The sequence below is a fragment of the Pithys albifrons genome, chromosome 6 (genome assembly GCF_047495875.1).
Source record: "Pithys albifrons albifrons isolate INPA30051 chromosome 6, PitAlb_v1, whole genome shotgun sequence".
Taxonomy (NCBI): Eukaryota; Metazoa; Chordata; class Aves; order Passeriformes; family Thamnophilidae; genus Pithys; species Pithys albifrons.
In genome coordinates, this window is record NC_092463.1 from 52,714,520 (window position 1) to 52,731,764 (window position 17,245).

Genomic DNA, 17,245 nt, shown 5'->3' on the forward strand with positions numbered 1-17,245 from the left:
CACCAGGAAGGAGATGAATGGTGCATGGCTCTACTTATTTTACAGTTATTGTGAACACTGGAACCTACAAATTTTTACACCACTGGAGTATTAGATACTGTTAAACTGGAGCCTTCATGGGCAGTTTACAAAATGCTGAAAGTAGACTCTATTCCTTTAAATTCCACTGAAACAAAGAATGAAAGCTGAGATCATGTTTCATTACCAAAATGGAATTTTTAGAAGAGAAATGAATGGGCCAATTCAGCACTTGGAAAACCTATGCAACCTCAAAATAATAGTCAGGTCTGTGCTGCAATTGAGGCAGCTAGTATCATATTTTGAGGGCCAGCTTATTGGGTATGCTTCTGTAATTCCAAGTTTATATCTATCCAGCTGGAGAAACAGCAGAAAGAGTGCTCATTTCCAGAAAAACAGCATTTAAATGTTAAACAGGATTTTTTTAATTAATTAAAATTCTTTCTGAAATCATATCCTCTTTGGTTTCCTCCTTGGCCCAGTCTCCAGTATTGGAAACTGCTGAAGTCTATCAACCTTGGACAGACTCATGAGCCAGTGAGAGAGAGAGAACCTACAGCTGGAACACACTCCCACTCTGCACTGAAAAACTGCTGTATTCTCTCTCCCTTCAAGCCAAAAGAGACCCTCAATCAATGTGTAAAAATCTGTTTTGGAAGAATAACAGGAAATCTGCAAGTTATAACAGCACAGACTGGGCAAGTACAGTCCAGGCTCTGCTGCCTGAACCATGACAGCTCTCCTGGTCTTGGTTCAGCTTTCTTTTCATCAGCCACAAAAAGCTATGTTGTTCCATGCTGAAAAGTCATTTGATTATTATTAGCCATTTAATTCAACTTATTCTAGCAAAAAAACACCTCTTGAAAAATTCACTGCATCTAGTATTTGCCATCCAGTCTCTCAATTCCTAAAACAACATGAAGAAACTTCACAAAAGAGAAAGGTATCACCACTGAAGATACACAGAGGTGCATAATGAAATTATGAAACATAAGCAGAAACAAGCTCAATAGTATTCATTTTGTAGAAGAACTAATACATCATTTCTGATGGTTTGCTGTTAATTGTGAATTCTCGCAGCTCAGATAAGCTGAGTTCAGCTGAGCTGTTTCTAGACATGCTTTATCTTTGCCTTCATGCTAAGTGCAAACATAGCTCTCAAAGTCACTTTTTTTTTTTGGTGGGCCGGAACATCAATAATTCCTTCTCTGCAATGACTTGTTTGACAAGAAAGCAATTCTCTCTCTGGACAGCCTCAAAGCTCTGTAAGAAGAGTATTCTCCATTAGTTTTATTTTTGTGAAGTTTGTTCGTTGGGGTCCCACCCCCAAGCCCCTTAAATACATTTGCTCATCTAATAGGAAGAAAATGTAGAATCTTAAATAACAAAACCCAGTGAAGTCTTTCAAGCATTAAAAGAAGCAGGAAGAGGCAAAAGGGAAATAGTGTAACTGTGTTACAGAATTTAAGGAAAAACAGCAAGAACAAAGAAATTCTTGATATAACTTATGCTGCCTAATGTGCAAAGATATCCAGAGTTTCAGTCCTGCCAGGATCCTAATCCAGCAAAGTACGTAGGGATGTTCATAGGAAACAAAATGAAAAACCTCAAATGCTTAAAACCTGACACCTGCTTAAGTGCTTGACTACATTAGGGCCAGCAACCTCATCACTTCTCAGCTACGCTGCTTGGGGATCCTCACTGATACCAGTTGAGTTGTTCTTTGGCACTTGTCTTTAACCTCACCAAACACCCATGGTTTGTACATGGGCCACCTGAGGCTTGTCTCAGAACAGCTGCTCTTCTGCTAGGAAAATGCATAGAGTAACAGTTGTTTCTAAGCCTTTGACACAGCTCATGAAGAAATTAAAGAGAAATCTAGTACAGAAACTTTCAGTAAGAACAATACTAAGCAATTGTTTAGCCTTGGAGCACTTCTTTTTAATGTCTCATAAGGTAGGTGTGCTGTACAACCATCCCCTAAGTTCTACATAGTGGCAGCTACCCCACTAGTTCATTTAGAAGTGACACACTTTCCAGGAGAGACATGGTTTTCTGGTTAAAACACCAGTGTGATTCTGCCCCTGGTTCTTACACAGCCCAGTGATTCACTCACATTTTGATTCTGTAAAATGCATGTCTAGCCAGGAAGATAAAGAATACATGCTTAAGGCCAACTTATTTTATCAAGATATGAGCATGTTTTTTTATCAATTCAGCAAGTTTCTGCTTTGTTGAACTAAAGGTATATGTTTAGTTCCAAAATATATATATACACATAATTTAAAGAGTAGAGAGCTATTCTTTCTGTTCACCTGCCTTTTGTCCTGCCTACTTAGTCAATTAGCTATACCAAAAAATCAATAACAGAATAGATCAGGTTGGAAAGGACCACAGTGGGTCAACTGATCCAACCTCCCTGCTCAAACAGTGTCATCCCAGAGCACATGTCACAGGGTTGCATACAGACAATTCTTGACTATCTCCAGTGAGGGAGACTCCACAACCTCTCTGGGCAATGTGTTCCAGTGCACCGTCACCTGCACAATAAAATAGTTCTTCCACATTTTCAGGTGGAACTTCCTGAAACTTCCTGGGGATGCCCTTTCATGGCTAGACCAGTGGAACAGTTTTTGGTATCAGGTTTCTCAGCCCTTTTATGCAATTCCCTGTTCACAGTGAGTGTATGCATCAGGCTCTTTAGTAATGCTTACTTATGAAGTATATTCTTAAATGCATTAAGGCTTGGGGGTTTGTTTCATCAGTTGTTTTGGGAGTGGGTGGATTTCTTTTAAAAATAGTCAAGAACAAAACAGCATTTTAAAGTTTTTGTTTCCTCTCAAGCTCAAAGAAGGAAATAAAATCAGTATATCATCTAGCAAGGTGCTGTTGCTGAGCAGATGCAGAAGGCTGCTTCCTACAAGTTTTCTCAGCACAGTTAGGTTTTTGACATGTGGTCATTTGGACACAACTGGTCATCCAGCCCTTCAGTCACTCCAGATTAGAAATAAGCACATTCCTCTCATTCTTTGCTTTATACTATTCCTTTATCTTTCAACACCCTCAAGAAAACCAGCTCCTGGTTACCAGATTTGACATTTATATTGGACACACTCAGAAACTTGTGTTTTCTGGTCTGGATGGGAACTCATCAAGTTAAAAAACGTAATAGCTCTGAAAAAAAATTTCAGTCTATTTTATCCTCTATTGTGTGAACATAACTCTCAGTTAAAGACCATTAGAGTAAATTGAATAACTCTAAAATGGGAAAATTTGGCCAACACATTTTTTTAGACAAATTAAATGTACAGAGATTGTAGTTGGCAAATCCATTTCCAATGATAAAGAGACAGCAATAAGCTGTACAGACTTGCCCAGCTTTCATACTAGAAACACAGAGCATTGAAAGCAAGTCTTTAGATACATGTTGCAATGAAGAAATAGTACCAAAATTACATAGCTGTAGGCAAATGACAACAGATCCATGAAGAAAAGAAATAGCACAAGTGTAGAGGATTTTGATATAACAAGATAACATGGGACAATGATATCACAACTCAGAAGCTCAGCTAAAAATCAGCTTATCATTTAGGGGGAAAAAATAGGAGAACGATAGAAAATTGGGTATTCTTTCAGTTATATGCAAATTTGTTTATTCTTTACCAGTGCTCCAAAGAGTCTGCACATACCATCCTTTTCAGTAACCAGAGATGATGCAAAGGCTACACATATGTTGGAAGAATAGTGTTTTAACACACAAACAATCAGCGCACTGTGGGGATGACACAGCATGGTGGCTGACAGGCATCTGCATATTGTCCTTGGCCAGCTTCTGGCCCCCTGAAATATTCTATACAGAAATTACTTGCACAAATGGGTATTTTGAACACCAAAAATTAAAACTCACACCGAGTTGAAAACCAGGTTACTAGGAAAAAAATTATGGAAGTATATAAGTGTTTTGGTTTAAGGGGAAAAACCAAAATGTTTACCCACAAGCAGGGGAGGGGGCCTCCTCCACAATAATCACGCCACTCTTTAGCAGATTTAAGAAAAGGAATTTTAATACAAGAAGGATAACTGTCCTTAACTGCTATATATAAACAGACTAGTGCAAACCGCTTCCCCAACACCACAAGAGAAAGTTAAAAAAAAAAAACAACAAAACCCAGCAGGTTTTCCTCCAGGAGGAAAGTTATACTTAAGCAGTGTCAAATGTCACAGTCCGGCTGGCTGCAGAGTGAGTTCCCAGTAGTTCCCAGTCCCTCTCCAGCGAGACAGACGAGTGGTGAGCTCTCAGATGAGCTCTGTGTCTCTTGTCCCAGGTGAAGGAAAAAGAAAGCTGAAAGTGTGGAACCACCACGTGTCCTGCAAAAGAAGCTGCACACCTCTCTCTCCCAGGTCACTGTCCCAGCCGGGGCGGGCAGGCCGTGACGGTGAGGCTGGAACAGAGGCTCGGGATCCCAGATGCAGGAACCAGGAGAAACAGCCGCAGTGAGGAGAAAAACAGCATCTCAGCCAGAAGCCCCAGCAGTGCCAGCAGAGCAGCTTCCCTCCTCGGCAGCCACCGCTCCTGCGTTCCACCGAGCTAAAAAAACAAAGATGTCCCCAAAAACAAAAGAGACAAACCTGCCCCCATCCAAGTGATCAGCAGTTAACTACTTCTTTTGTTAACTGCTGGCATGGGCAGTTAGTGACAGGGGAGAAAATTTACATAATAATCCCAAACTACAACAATAAGATTGTCTCCCTTCTTTTAAATTAAAAAAAAATGGAAAAAAGAAACAAAAATAAAAGATAAGTCTTGCCTGCATTCATGAGTATGTCTCTGTGACATCAGTTCACTGAGTGACACCATCAAAAACTCCCAGGTTTAGTCCCAACCCACTACACTTATTCATCCTGACCTTGTAACAAAAGTCCAAAACCCAAATAAGACTAAGTTCCCTACATCTCTGTTAACATTAAAGAAAAATAAACTAACAATGATCTTGTACTACCTTTGTGTAACAAAAAATTAAACAACATACCTGTAAAAAGCTAGTCTTTTATTAAAATAATTTAGCTTCACAGAGTACAAGAATAGAAAGTTGTCAAACTTAAAAGACTGTAACATAGTTCCTCCAACAGCTTTTGGCAAAGTCAGATTGACATAACTTTTCAAAATCCCTAGTTAATACATTGGCAAAAGGCAGAAATATTTATATGCCTCTTGTGTAAGGTTTTGTTAAAATTGCATCTATTTTTGCAGCAGATCTTATACATCCAAATCCACGTGCAAATATCCCTCAGTTTCCAGAACACTGAAACCATCAGGAACCCAGCTCATCAGAGATCAGAGAATGACGAAACCCGTCTACCCACTTGCACTGTTGTCATATGTAGATTGCACACTGCCTGAAAAAATAAATAGCAAACCTCTGACAGAAAGGCAAGATAGGGATTTATTCTTGTTTTGCTTTTAGGTACCACATATCTGAGCTTGAACTCTACAAATTCCAGGAAGCCAAAGAGCAAATCAGAACAAACAAAACCAATGCAGCACAGTTTTACCAAGGCTGGCACCGCCAATTTGCTGTTTTAGCAGTTCCTGTAGAAGTGGTCTCCCCGCACATTGGTTTTAATTTCAGTGTTTGAGACCATTGGTACTCAGAAAGACATTTTTGTCCTTCTTGACTCCTGGAACCTGTTCTTATGTGGACCTAAGACTAAATGACAATTTGGGTACTCACTAATTTTTTTGCTACAATTTACTTTGTAATTACCTTTTATACAGATGTATAGATCACTTAATGAACAGCAGATATGAAGTCTTCCTTGAAATGTATTACATTATGCACAATGAATTAAATTTGCGTGTAGGACACTTATGAAAATTAGGCTCCATAAGAAGACTTATCACAGAAACCCCCAAAATACATTTCCGTACACTCACCACACCACACAGTGTGTGATGTGCCACAGCCATTTCCTCCTTCTGAGGATGCACATAATTGTGGTATCTGAGATAATGCTGCAGGCATGGAGAAATGCTAACTTTTGAAATGGAAAAATGAGAGTTTGTACAGTAATTGCAGGCTATCATAAATGCCAGAATTACTTAACTGCAAGAGAGAATGAAGTCTGGCCCCAGTTTGAGGCAGTTAAACTACACAGCAATCAAAACAAAAATAAAAAATCTTTGACACAAATGTGCTTTTGTTTTTACCAGAAATTGTGAAACAGCTCAGTCTCAGTAAATCAGAGGCTGAGCCATTCAAACTACAGGTCCATGAAGACCATGGTCTATGCTCTTTGGGCTTTCTGAGAAGGCAGAAGTGGGATGGTGGGAATTTAAAAAAAAAAAAGGGACAGGCACCAACTTGAAATATTCTCTCCCAGAGTAACAGCCATTAGCCAGGTCAAAGGGAGGCAGGGACTGCAGAGTCAGGCATTGCTTTGCAGAGACCTGGAACCATTTCAGAGCTCATCTGGCATTTCAGATATGATCTCATCTCCACTGATAGGCACTTTGTTTATGGAATCTAATCCATAACAAGTAATGAACAGATTGACTTGGCATATAAAGTCATAGTTCATTATTTCTCCAAAATCTAGAGTTATAGTTACTTATATTTAGTATATGTAATAGCTAATATAGCAATTTAGTTAATACAGCCTGGAAGCTGAAAGAATACTTTGACAACACTGTAGTGGGTCAGTTGCCTCCTTGAAGAAGATTTTTCCCTCTTGAGCAGTATTACTTGATTTTTTGCATCCCTATCTCATTTTCTTCAAACCAGTTACCCTTGTGCTCGTTGCTTCAATTTTAGAGATACCTAGGCTGAGGGAAGAAAGGAAATTTTTAAAAAGTATTTTAAGTCACAAAAATATCTAGAAAACTTTAATACATTTTTAACAAAGAAAACTTGAGGCAGTGTGAACAAAACTTTATATATTATCCTTTCATAGGAACTTTTCTCCCCAGGCTACTTCACTGTTCTTATTATTTAAAAATAATAAAGTTCCAGCTCTTTACTCTTCTTCCCCTTCTGTCCTTTCCAACACATTGCATTCACTTTTTGAGGGGGGAATTTTGAGCCTTTTCTGTACCTGGTGTGTTGGCTGTTAGAAACCCCTCATTAGTAGGCTACATAAATGGTACTTGAAGCAATAATAGTGCAAAACAATATTCTAAAGGAACAACTGATTCATGTGATAAGAATTGCCACATTTATTTTCCATAGCAATAAATCTGATTAATTTAATGTTTTTACTTTAAAGCCCACTAAACTGCAGTCTGCCTTTGGCAAATGGTACAGACATTCCCAATATTGAACAATGGGGGGTTTTTGTTTATAAAAAGTTCTATTTACTATTATTTTGTGACATAGCTTGTTGTTCTCAGGTTTTGACAACTACAGTTAAAATTATGCTGAAAATGGAAACAAATAAGGAGATTGACACAAATAATTCCATCTTCCTAGCTGTGTCCAAAAAAGGGCAAGATTAAAGATAAAAGCCAAAATTATCCCATACAATGTAGCATTGTGTGCAAGAGCTGCCCACTAGGATCATAAAGGCAGAAGCCATAAAGGGATAGGATCATAAAGGCAGAAGCCATAAAGGGAAACTCCAGGTATATGGAACCTGATTAATTTCAAACTATTCTCCTTTCTGTTCTCAAGGCACAACTGCCAGCCGCTCTACAGAAACAGCTCTAAAATCTGCCACCAGGTGTTTGTGAAATAACCTCACTCTTGGAAAATGCATGTTTTTATAAACACCTCATTTAGATGGCATGTTGATCCATGGAAATCACCCAGGAAGCTATGAGAAGGAAAAGAATATTCTTGAATCCAACAATATTATCTGGATCATATCCTGTCATCACGAGGTCTTTTTTTGTGCCTGTAGGTTTTCGGTGAGAAACAGAACAGAACACTGGCACTGCTCTTGAGCACTGCAGAGTGGGCACTTCCATTCCCACAAAAAGTGGGAATTCAAAGAAGACAAAAATAGTGTTTTGCTTATGAGTAGGATCATTTTTAGAAAATTATTTGTAGCATTCTGAAATAGTACTGTTCCTTTCACCTCTAGAACAAGGTTTTTGCTTTTTTTGTCTTCTTAAAGACAATTGAGTTACTTCATAAAGAAAGCAAATTCCTCTCTTGCTTATTAGTGCAGTAACAAAACCCACAATTCTTCGCACCCAGAGAGCATCCTTCCACCTTTGGCTTTAGTTTGGATAAGGAGTGTGCTGCCATCATAGTCTTCGTAGTCTCCAATGTGGCAACTAACATGTTACTATTAGTCTTCATTCAACCTCATCTGGATTGCTACCTTGCTCAGATTAGCATTAAAATTAAGATGGTGGTTTAATTTCCACTCATCATCAGAAAGGGAGTATGGAGGATCCAGAAATATTAAAAATTTAAATAATCCAATTGAAACAGTAGCAGCACCTCTGTTTTTCATATTTGTCCTATTTTTGTTTAAAAACAGAATGCAGCAGTAGCACATTCATAACTCTGACCAAACTGTTTTGCCACTTTTATTCTTTGTTATGAACAAGCTACACTAACAGGCTGGCAAGGGGGTTTGTAGCAGTCCTAGCAATTTACAGGATATCCTCTCTCTGCTTTCACATCTACACCAAACAATCACCCTGACACTCAGACCAAAACAAAGCCTCTATTTTTGTCACATTGCCACCCTTCAACATCAACAAAACACTTACCAGCACTACATCATTTTGAACCTGTGTCTATCACCCAGGCCTATTTCATCATTGACCTTTCTGCAACATCCACTGGGTCCTGCAGGTTATTAAGAAGATAACTGTATAAACCCCAACTTTTGCTAGAGAGTAGCAGATCCAACAAGAGAATCTTCACTGTACAGAGCCATTCCAAAAGCCTTGATGGGAATTTGCACACTTGTTTTTTAGATTGACAGACAGTGGAGGCTTTGGGTCAACTTTAGAGACAAAAAGGGAAAGCAGATCTAGGGGGCTTAGAGGAAGACAGTGGGGGAGAGTACAGATTTACACCATCAGAAGAAGAATACTAACCCCAAATTACTTATAAAGAAATTTACAGCATCTGCTGTTTGACTGAAAAAAAGCTCCATAGGCCTTGGCTGTATTAATCCAAACATATTTGGGAACATATTTTCTCTTCACACAGTAATTAGGAGGCAAGTTGTTTTTTTTTTATACTCCGTCCCCTCTAAACAAGACCCCAGCAAACAGGCACACCCATGTCTAGCTGATTAGAACAAAACAAATTTTTAAAAAATGCCCTACCTTCCAAAGCGTAGGAAAGCAACCTCAAAGTGGGAATTAACACAAATGCCTATCCCTACTTATAAAAATTCAGTTGCAGCTTGTAAGTGCAAAGGTACATTCACACATATAATATGTAATCACAACCATGCAGCAGTTTAACTTCCAAAGTTAAACACATTCAGGAAGTATGACATTTTCTCTCCAAATCCCACTTTTCATAGGCAGTTAATTAGTACTCCACTTGTAGAGGACAACAAAATAGCAATGAAGGTTTAGGGGATACTTTACCAAAAAGCATAGTTAAGATTTATCCCAGCTTCAAAGACATGTTTAAATATTTCAAAACAATATTTTGTACTAAAAATCAGTGATTTACATTTCTGCACCAAATCACTGTCCAGCCTGCTGAAGTTTGGTTTTGTTTGTTTTCTTGGGGTAATTTGTTTTGAAACAGATCTACTTCTTTGCACAGGTGCTGCCTCTGCAGTAGGGCACTGAGGACCATTGTATGCACTGATTGCTATGGGTGCCTACCAACAGGACTTCTCAGAGGAATACAGCTGGGAAAGGGAAACAGTCTTAAAGTTACTAAACCAGCTAATCCTTAACACATGGAATGGAGAACAGTTCTCTGGCCAAGAAAGCTCTCTCACAACTGGACTGCAGAAAGGTAAATGTGAGGGAAGAGAGTAAGGTGGTGTTCCAGCCAAAAAAGTTGAGAATATTTAAAATTAAATAATTTTGACATGCTGATGTTTTACATCTGCTCCTCCAAGGTATGTTTGTAATGTTCAAGATACGGCCTTAAACCCACATCTAGATCACAAGCTGTTAAGAAGGAAACCTATATTTTTATTAATTCATATATACAGACTATAAGTAGTAAAGTCCCTACTTCTAGGATAGGACAAATTTTGCAATAGATGCACTCATTGCACGTAAAATGCTCTATATCAGGCTGTGGCTTCTTGTTCTAGGACAGAGACTGTCACAGAAAGCTCTAAGTACTATAAAGTTGAAAAAAGAGCTTGAGTTCATAAATCACAATTTGTTTAAACATCAAGTGTTCAGTTGCCCAGTTTCACTACTCTTGGAGAATACTGAATGAGCTGTTTGCAAACCCTTGTACCTACACAAGGGAACACTGCATTTTCCTAACTAGTAGCTGTGTTCACATCCATAGAGAGTGACACAGACCAAATTTTAACAAAAATGAAAAGTCTGAACTATATTTTGAATTGCATGTTGCCCATTGCCAAATTCAGTAGCAAGGAATTACATTAAGTCCACAATTACTTGACTTCTCTCACGTGATGGAATCTAACAAAAGAATCTTTTTTGGTTTTCTAATTTTACATCAAGGTAGCGTATGCTGAAACATACCTATTGCTTATACTGTTGTTGCTTCTGTATATAAGTTTGTATAGTCATACACTTACACATGCACTTTTATTTAAAATAAATCCAATCCTAGCTCTCTTGAAAATGAGGCTATCTGTTTTTCTTTTTTATAGAAAGTTTTGTCTCATTACCCCAGCACTGTTCCCCACCTGGCAGGGGCTTGAACAGACTGATTCTGTGGGCTCCGGTTCCATTCACTTGAGAAGCCACAAACTTGAGCCATTGTTGAGACAGTCAGTTATTCAAAGCTGTACTTAATGGTCACAGGGTACTTGGTTTAAGGTGTAGTATTGCTAGGGGCAGAAGTTTTAGTGGTAGGTTTTTTGGGTTTTTTTTCCCCTAAAGATTAGAATTTGGAGTTGTTGGAAGTGGACCAAGGGGCTTGAGAGCTGGGGAAGGGTGAGAACCACACTACTAAATATCAGATTCACCACTCTCTGCAATTCATAGCTTTAGGAAGACATCCATCAGGCACATCCAAGAAAAAATCCAACACAAAATCTGTACTAACAAAGACAAAACCATTTCTTTGCAATTTAGGAATGCTTACTGCAGGGGAGGGCCAAGCATAGGATTCTAAATCTGAAATTTTTGGGACTTTTCTTGACACATGGAAAGATACATGAATAGAAGACAGATGTATACTTGTCATACCTAAACAGTTTCAAAGCTCACTCAGCACAATGGATGGTATGCTGAAGACTTATCTAGATTTTAGTATCTTGAAATCATTCTCATGCATATTTATTTCAGTTACTCCAAACAATTTAGAGCATAAATTAAGATGCTAACAAAGAACGGTTTTGATCCTAAGTCTCCAACCAATGCAGACCATGAGACAAACTAAATGCCCAGAAAAACAAGGTAGAAGTTGTTGTCCCCACTTGTACAGCCAAGAAGGCAAAAGGATGATCTCCACGGTAAGTCAACACACGCACTAAGCAGCTTACTGTCTCTTAGCCTCTGTTGGCAAAGGCTGCTGTGGAACAGCAGCAACAGGAGAAGTTTGAAGAGCTCAGGGGAGATTGCCCACAGAGAGAACAGAGCCTGTAGAATATTGTTGCAAACCTGTGGAGACACCTCCAAACAATACCGAGCAAGAAAACTCTCACCTGCCCTGAGAGCTGAGCAGCCAGGGCCCTTAGGAGGACCACCAAGGGGTCTTACTTCACATGAGAAGAGGGTCTGGCTTCATAGAGTTTAACTGCAGAGCCAGAGGCCGATGTTTTGCCATCGTCATATGACTCCCATACAGATTTGTTTTCAGCTTAAAAAAACCCACCACAGAGTAAAGTCCCCAGAAACAACTATACTTACACAATCTCCAGATTCATGATAAAAAGCCATGGCCTTCCTCTCATGCACTGGAGCTGTTACCTTCTTTTCCTGTCTCAAATTGCTCTCCACTGTAGTGATTAGTCAGTGACGTACACTATCTTCATATTTGTCAAACACATTTAAAACTATACTCCATAAGCTGTTGAATTAAAACCCCAAACAGCAACTTCTGTGTGAAAAAGCACAAAAAAGTACTTCCCCCCTGCACCATCCACTCTCAAATACTTTCCAAGATTAGTGGTGCAAATGTACCCGACCTGTGCAAGCTGGTAGAGAAGCACAGGTTGTGCTCGTCAGCACTAAATAGCAGCAGAAGGGGAGCAATGAATTGTGCTCGTCAGCACTAAATAGCAACAGAAGGGGAGCAATGAATAAACACAACAGAAGCCGTGATAGAGAAAAGCTGTCCTGCTCGCAATCAAGTCGATGGCAAAACTCCCAGCAAGAAGCAGCATTGCACCCTGCATCAGGAGCCAAGAGCTCAGTGCAATAATCTTACTTTTCCTTGCAGCTTTCTAAAGAAAAGAAACTCCCAGTGCATTCTTTACACAGTGTATCCCTTATTTTCTTACTAGAAACACAAGAAAACTCGTTGCACCCAGACCTTGTGCTGTAACACTGATCACATTTCAGTACAAGTGATAAATAAAGAAAAGCCTTACATAACAGTCTTCATTCAGGACACTTAAATCTGCAGCTTGAAATCCTCTTTATGCACTTTCAGTCACATAAAAGTAAAACACTTTTCCCTACAAGAAAACTGAGAATGGTAGAAAAGGTTGATGTATTCTCCTGGCCCATTTAACAAATGAAACACTTACTTTCTGATTGGTGTAAAGTGACAGCTGGCTTATTAGAACTGACACTGATCCTCTCGGGAGGATTTCAGGGAGCAAGTCAAACAGGTGAAGGTCAAAATAGCAAAGGAATTAAATGAAGGGAGGAAGGAAGCAGCTTTCTCTTAAGGACAGAAATTAGCTAACTGAAAAGCTATTCCTAACTCACTCCTTGCTAGTTGGAAATATACCACTTGCACTATGTTCTATTTGGGAAAAACACTTTTTCCAAGTTCAACACTTTTTGAGTTTTTATACCTTGACCCTAGCTCTGAATGCTGCAGTCAGGACCCCAGTACAGATCTCGCCTGCAGTAAGGGCTCTGTAAATGCAATTTGTGCCATGTCACTGTAATAGATGAATTAATTAATTTGCTAGAAACCAAATCAAATAGTATTTTTAATTTTGTTTTAAATGTAAAATTAAATATGCCTGAAAACTTGGAGGATTGTAAAAAAAACCAGAAAGACAGCTTCCCAGCAATGCCTTATCGGAGAATGGCTCGGTGCTTAACAAGGAATGTAGGGTACTCTCTGTGGAGAAAAGAAACGATTCCCCAGTTTCGATACCTCTCAGCCCGGTGCCTTCCCCCCTCCTTCCCCTACAGGTTTTTCTAGCCCCAAACAGTTTCGCCCTGCTAAGAAAAATACCTCCCTGCCTTTTTTTTTACCGTTTCTAGCCCTAAGAATTCCCTTCTTCTCCAAAACCCCCCCACTGAATCTCCGGGGAAGACCCGTGCCCTGCAAACCCCCCCCGGTTCGTCTCGTTCCCCTCCTAAGCCAGCACCCGGGAAAAAAACCCACTTCCTCTCAGCCCCCCCATCTTTCCCAGTACAAGCCTTTCCTGGCCATACATGCCCGGTTTCACTCCCAAAACACCCAAAACTCAAAGCCACCAGTTTTTCTCTTTTCCCCTACGGCCCCGGTCAATCTCGACTCCCACGCCAGCCGTGCTAGAAAGCCCTGGCTGTCTCCATATTCTGTCAAGGTGCCTGCCAGCCATGTCGCTGGAAACCAAGTCCCACAGAGCACCCCCAAAAGTCCCAGTACCACGGTCACCCACAGCGCAAGCCCTGCCAAGCTCCCCGCCAGTTCCCCCCCCAAAGGAAGGCTGTGCAGCCCCCACACCTGGCCCCAGCTACCCCATGCCAAGGCAGGAGCACAGTGGAGATGGATCAGCAGAGATAGCCGCCACCCTGGAGAGCTTCTCCAGCTAGCCACGCAGCCGGACAGGACAGCCCCACCGGGGAAGTCCCGCCGCCCATGCTAAAAGCTGAACCAGCGTGGGGAGCCTGCGACCAAGCATGCCAGCGGGCGCCGGCTCGGCACGAGCCGACCCCCGTCTGAACGTGCAGCATTGTAACCCTTCCTGCTGTGTACGACCAAACAGGACATCATGCCAAAGCCTGCAGTTTGTCCCTTGCCAAGTACCCCCGACTGTACAGCCACATGGAAACCCCCCCCACTCCTGGGCACCATGAGGCAAAGGTATTGCGAAACACGGCCGGACCTGGTTGAGGACTGCAACTGTTACAACGCACAGAACTGAGCCTGCGCAAACGAGAAGCGATTGCGAAACTGTTATGTAACACATGGAAACTGCGCCTGCGCAAAGGGGGCGTGGCCTACGCCAGAAAAAGTGAATATAAGCAGAGCCCTGGACGAGAGCCAGATGTGAACCTTTTGGAGCTGGTCTCCTGGGTCACCCGGTGCTCTGCTATCCTGCAAGCACTGTGTTGCTCCTCTCCTTGCCTTCACAAAGAGCTGTAATCACTGAGGCTAAGGCCTACAGAGCTGGACGCTGCAATCACTGAGGCTAAGGCCTACAGAGCTGGATGCTGAAATCACTTAATAAAATCACTACTTTTTTTTAATAAATGCTATTAACCTTTTTTTTCCTTATAAAATAAAATAAACGTTGATTTATCTAGCCAACGCCTCGGTATCTATAACATCACTGCCTGACTTTCATGGTGTTGAAGACAGCACATATAATATTCCTATTTATGAATCATACATCACTTCTAACATATTTGAAAAGAATAATTAACATGGAATGACACATTTTTTGAAGTGTATGAGACAAAAGACATAGATGTAGTGTTTGAGTGAGTTTTAACTCCTGCACCAGGCACACACAGCTGGCTGCAGAGCTACATGAGTCCTCTGGCTCCCTCAGCAGACCTTCAGCAGGCTGGAGGAATTAAGAGTTTAGCCAAGAGATGATCAGTGCTCGCCAAGGTTTGTTTAGCACTCCTGCTTTTGTCTCCCTGGGTCTAGCCCTGGAAATGACCTCCCTGCAGCACTGGAACCTTGGCAGCCACTGCACAACGGCAAAACCTGGGGAAGGAAGATTGCATCCTCACAAGGGGAGACACAGAGAGAGGGTGTATCTGGTGTGTGACTCTGAAAAGAAAGAAGGGTTTGAACCCTGGTCAGAGTCAGAATTCCTTCCTCGAGCGAGGTGCACTGTCTTGTTGTGACAAATCCCTAAAGGGAGATAGAGCCCATGTTGCCCAGATGGTCTGATTTTTATTCCTTCTCATGTTTGCTCTGCTGAAATGACAGCAGTAAAAATAAAGCAACACATTTTTTCTAACCCTGACTCCACTGCACTAAGAAGGGCAACATGTCCATGTCCCAGGTAAAGCACATAGTAAAATCAAGGAGGTGGGTGGTGGTGCATGTGTACCTGACCTGGGCAGCTGCACAGCCTGGCATAGGCGACACAGGATGGCCCTCAGCCACCTTGTACTGTGCCCCAACTCAAAGCCAGGTTTGACTATTTTTGAAAATGCTTCAGCTGGGCCAATATGAAATTACTCTGGTGTGAGCCATTTTTTGGGGACTCCACAGCCAGTGAGTTTTTCACACCTTTCACACTCAGGGAGAACAGAAGAGCAGCTGAAAGTGCTAAGTACAACCTCAGCCAGCTCAGCCTCGTCTGGAAAACTCTTACTCTGAATATTTCATCTCATTTCCATCGTTGGTTTAATTCCTTCCTAACCAAGAACCTAAAAAGTATCAGAACAAGCTCTTTCCAACTGTAAGTGACCCATCACCATATGGGCATTTTGGGTTTCCCTAACAATTCTAGAACTTAGTGAAGTGCATTTGGGTTTGCAGAGAAAGGTCACTAAATTAAATCTGACAGGTGCCAGCACCTCTGGCTGTAATATCAGCCTGCTTCAGGCATACCTGGTCACAGATTTTGTCATTCTTTTGTGTAGATATGACTTACTTAAAGCTATAGGGCCTATCCTGGCCAGAGTAAAATTAATGTGGCCCTGTTGACTACATTAAGGCTCTACCAGGGTGACACAGGGACACAGTCTGAGGATGTGAGCATATAAAAATGGCTTCATTTCTCTAAAAGTATCTTTTCACTGGTCTCTGTTAGGTCTGACCAAAAAACTTTCTCTTGTTACAATTTGGATGAATTGGTATTCTGGCATCAGAAATTAGCATGTGCAGCTCTATGTAAGAGAGCTCAGGATCACCAAAAGCAGATTGTTGTGACTTGGTGTAACTGAGAATGGAGGTCCAAAAATAAGCATATTTGAGAAGAAATTTTTAATTCCTGAAGTACATCAGGCAAGTAATCCATTTAAAAGTCCAATTAGAAAAGTTATGGATAATTCCCCCTTAGGAGGGAGGCAGGCAGGCAGGCAAGCAGGCAGAAGCAAAAACCAAATCTAGTTTAAAAGTTAAGAACAACAGTATTTAATCCCAACTGAAGTTCTTCCCTTTGTGCTTAACAGAGGTTCAGTCTGTTGGGTGCTCTATGCAGCTCTCCAAAACTAATCTAACTTTCATTTGGTGACCTACATTACTCAAAGATACTCTTCCAGCAATCAGGGAGAGGGCACAGGTGCACATCCTCTGAATTCCTTTTTAGCACTTCCACCTCTGACACTCTCAGAGACTGCTAGGAAGAGCTGAGACACCCCATACACCCCAAAACATTTCAATATGGACTAGTGCCATATGTTTTATGGCTCATTAAAACCAGGTAGCTACCTAGGGAGATGACTGAAGAATGAAGAATGGAGTTAATTGGGCCAGGTACACACCAGGCAAAAGAAAGCTGGCACACGGTCGGCTATGCCACTCTAGCTGATTACACTGGTAGTAAACCTTGCACTCTGAGACCACAATTGCTTTCGAAGCCCAAGAAAAATATGTGCTTCCTCCTGTGTTCATTAAGTTGGTATGAAGACTGGTATGCAACTCAGCAGGAAGAAAAAAGAGCTTTCCGTGTCTACGCCACCCCTATATGCCTTTCCAGCAACTTTCTTCAAGCTCATTTTATTTCCTCTTTGAATCACAAGAAATTTCTGCCAGAAATGACACAGTAAGTATTTGGCACTCAAAGAAACCAAAAC

At 40.9% G+C, this 17,245-nt stretch overlaps 1 protein-coding gene across 1 annotated transcript in view; it reads right to left on the reverse strand.

The window, feature by feature from the left end:
- INSC (INSC spindle orientation adaptor protein) overlaps positions 1–12,089 on the reverse strand; it is a 119,550-nt gene extending 107,461 nt beyond the window's left edge. Inside the window, exon 1 of the mRNA XM_071559503.1 lies at positions 12,005–12,089. The gene's annotated coding sequence lies outside the window, so the exon portion shown is untranslated. The remainder of the gene's footprint in view (positions 1–12,004) is intronic.
- Positions 12,090–17,245: the final 5,156 nt, after the last annotated feature.